This window comes from Hippocampus comes, unplaced genomic scaffold (assembly GCF_001891065.2).
Source record: "Hippocampus comes isolate QL1 unplaced genomic scaffold, H_comes_QL1_v1.1 scaffold125, whole genome shotgun sequence".
NCBI classification, from domain to species: domain Eukaryota; kingdom Metazoa; phylum Chordata; class Actinopteri; order Syngnathiformes; family Syngnathidae; genus Hippocampus; species Hippocampus comes.
This window is the reverse complement of record NW_017805453.1, coordinates 7-3785: the sequence shown is the minus strand read 5'-3', so window position 1 is coordinate 3785 and position 3779 is coordinate 7. Positions and strand designations below refer to the sequence as shown.

At 42.2% G+C, this 3779-nt stretch overlaps 1 long non-coding RNA gene across 1 annotated transcript; it reads right to left on the bottom strand.

Annotated features, from left to right (window-relative positions):
• Positions 1–58: 58 nt before the first annotated feature.
• LOC109518431 (uncharacterized) lies at positions 59–3375 on the bottom strand. Its single transcript, XR_002168761.1, has 2 exons — positions 3131–3375; positions 59–178 (listed from the first exon to the last, which is right to left on the bottom strand). It is a non-coding gene; the product is annotated as an uncharacterized LOC109518431 (long non-coding RNA).
• Positions 3376–3779: the final 404 nt, after the last annotated feature.

Genomic DNA, 3779 nt, shown 5'->3' with positions numbered 1-3779 from the left:
GTGTCTGTTTGTTATTGGTGTGTGTTTGTGTGTGTGTGTGTGTGTGTGTGTGTGTGTGTGTGTGTGTGTGTGTGTGTGTGTGTGTGGTGGCGGCACAGGTTTATGCCAGGGTACCTCCCACAGCTGACGCAATGATAATTCCCAGAATCACACAGCATATAATAATGATTATTTTCTTCTGTTTAATGGGGGAAAGAAGACAAGAGAGCATCAGTCGTCCAGGGCAGCAAGTAGGGAGCAGAAGACAACATGTTAGAAACTTGTTCAAAACACACATGCTACCCTAGTTCCCAGCAGCAAAAATACTGGGGCACCGAATCACTGCCTGTGTTGCACAAGGCCACATTGTATTCCACCAGCTGTAGGGTGACTACATACTGGTTTCAAAAAAAGAGAACACTTGGTGCGGCTTCAAGACAATTAAATGATACTCAAAGATGCCATACATTACAACTCTAATCTATTTAAAGTTAGGGCTGCATGATATTGGGAAAAAAAAAAACGTGCAATCTGGCATATTATTACGAATTTAATTGGGTTTTCGTTCCATCGCAATTCAGCAGCATCAAAAACTCAGCTTCTCATTTGTTGCGCAAAACGTCAGGCAAATTAAACACATATGACTTGGTCTCGTGAAAAACAATGAAACCTGACATTTTCATGAATTTATGGCTTTGGTTACCATGACGACCAGGGGCTGAACTGGAGCATGCGACGAAGCTGCTGTAATGAGGGGTTCGTTCACAAGAAAATGCTGACAATATCTTGCTCATTTATTACAATATGAGAAGAAGAAATTTTGGTACAGATTTTAGCAATCATCATAGAAGTTAACATGCTTGATTTGCTTTTGCGGTCCACATAAAATGATGTGGCGTGCCAGATTTGGCCCCGGGCCTTGAGTTGGACACCATAGTTTCAATGAAGCATTGAGAAACAAATCTAGCGACTTTATGAAGTGTAAATGTTCAGGAAATCATTGGGCTTCACATCCAGACTGTCCATTGGTACTGTGTTGGCGAAGTAGGGTAAAACATTAACCAAAAAAAAAAGTAGTTTTCAACATGATGAAAATAAAATGAAGATTAATCGATGACCTCATTGATATTTTCGGAACAGCCAAAGCGAGAGAGGCTATCGAGGCCAGCAACTCTGCTCCTCCATGCTCTGTGACAATCAGTTCAACCCCTAGCGCCAAGCCACCAATGCATAATTTAACAACATGCATTTTCCGAAAATAGGCAGACTTACTCAACTGCTTAATTTCACACTTGGCGCTGTTAAGGCGCAAAATTGTGTGTAGACTGTACAAACAAGAACAAGTACATTTTCAAAATAATGTCCCCGTTAAGCGTGTTTTTTGTGCATTTGTGTTGGGAGAGGGGAAAACATGCAAAAGCTCTGCAGGAGTCGTGTGTGTTGCGGACATGTTGCAGGTGTGAGAATCACGCAGCAGGAAATCTGTGTTGTCTTTTGAAACATTAGGACAATGAAGTCTCATGATACGTTGGGCCACTTTCTTTGCAAGAAGCACAAAGTTCGTTTACAGCATGTGAACAAGAAAATGGGCCTGGTTATGAACGTCAAAGGGGCTGGATTGTTCTGCAAGTACCTTCTCGCGTCCTAACTGAGGCCAACTGCCAGACAAATTACGAGGACACTTAAACAAGCAGCAATACAAGCTCCGATCAGGATCATCTTCTGCGTGGAAGAGGAATGGGACGGGGCAGAGAGAGGAAATGCCATTTGAGGAATGTTTCAGAGCAAACACAGAAGGACAGAGTGACAGAGGTTACGCTGACATGGTGGCCCACCTTCCAAAAAAAATACCAGTACGGTCTATTAAAAAGACAAAAACAAATCCTTGATAAACCATTTTTACAATGGTAAAAATATTTGGCCATGAAGCAGGAGCTCTCATATCTTTTGGGGTCACTCCGCTCACAAGAAAGACATTTTCCCAAGGGTCCTCTCATAAACCTAGCGCCAATTAAACAGAATGACCCATATACACCCTCTAAATGCCAGAGGAATTAAGAAACGGCCTATTTTTGAGAAAACAAAATTAGTAAACCTTACAAGAATTAAGTTAGTAATCCTTACAAGAACAACGGCGTATTTTACTGCAGTTAATAGTAACTAACTATATATAATTAATTATATAAAGCCCTATTTTTTTTGCGGGTTGGGTACAGTACAAAGACAATTAGTATGAAAACAAGAGTTACTTTAGAGGTTCCGAACCTTGTTAGAGGTACCGAACCTAAAATTGTAATACGCAAATTCAAAAATTGAGCGAAGGATGACTTTAACTGAAACGATAATAAATCATCTTTGTAAATGGACATAAATGAAGGCAAATTCTGGCACTGGAAATTCTCTATAACTAACATTCTTAGTTTTCATTCATGAAACAGCACAGCAGGCTGAGCAAGCAGCGATGACGAAGCCATTCTTTTCTAGGTCGTTTCTGCAAGGGTTGATGAAAATTCGTCTTTAAAATGTTTTTTTAAAGTACTGTACAGTCATTATCAGAGATGGTTGCTGTTCTGATAGGAACCAGTAGGTGGCAGAGTTTATCCACAGTACTGTAGTTAGACGCAGCTGCTTATTCCTTTCCGGACGATTTCTGCATCCATGTAAAATATTAAGTAGCCCACTGAGTATTTGAGTTCTAAATAACATAAGAATGTTGCAAATAAAATGGTGTTTCGACTTAACCTTTTTATAGATTTGTATTAAATGACACCAATAGTTAATTAAGGAGGAGCTTGGAGTTTTGTTTTCGAGGAACCACCTCTCCTGAAGAAAAACAAACTAGTCGAGACAGAAGGTGTGACCAACACTCACAACCATGACTTTGACCTTCCTGTGTTGAGTTTGCATGTTCTCCCACAGCTTGCGCCTGTTTGAGAAAACAAGTGCAAGGAGTCCCTAATCATGTGTCCTGCGGATGTGAAGCTGCCCATAGATAGAGCATTACATTTGCATCAAGACGACCGTACACACATGCTCCACATGCAGAGCGTAAACTACGACGTGCCGTGCATGCAGACGTCACTAACACAACAGCAACCACACACGCCGCATGCTCGTCGTTTGTCACGCTCACTGGGCGCTTGCCACTCACCCTCCGAGCTTTACTCTGGTATTTAACTGCCTTCTTTGTGTCTGAAACGGCCCTCTCCACATAGTCTACCGAGTGCTCCACATTGTACTCTATGCGGTCTATCATCTCTCCCTGGCAGAGGGCGGGAAGGGCAGGAAAGTGGGGAGCAAATGTGTACAGGGAAGAATGGGTGGGTGATAAAGAAAGAAGAGGGAGGAGGTGGGAAGGGAGAGGGGAGAAAAGGGGGAATTAGTTTCCTGATTTTGTGAGTCTTCTTGCACACAAGAATTCGCTTCGAGGGGGAAACATCATATCGTTGACAACACGCAAACATTTGTTGCAGCACCGCACATTTTTACAAAAAAACAAAAACAAAACAAGAAACTCATGCCAAAACATGTCGTCGTCGTGTCAGATGGGTGGGAAAGATCGTGACACGTCAAGTGCAATGACTGAACTATGTTGTACTGAATTGGAGAGACATACTGTCGCGTTCAACAATTTGTCACTATTTTTGCGTCGCGGAGTTTTGTCGGGTGTGGCTAATACGCCGCACATTGCATTACTTTGGAGTTTGGTATGAGGGGTCTTTCAGAACTTGAGTGCCTTCGTTGCACATACAATCTGCAGTTTGCCCTTTCACTCGGCAGGTGGCGGGTCTGCTTTAGAG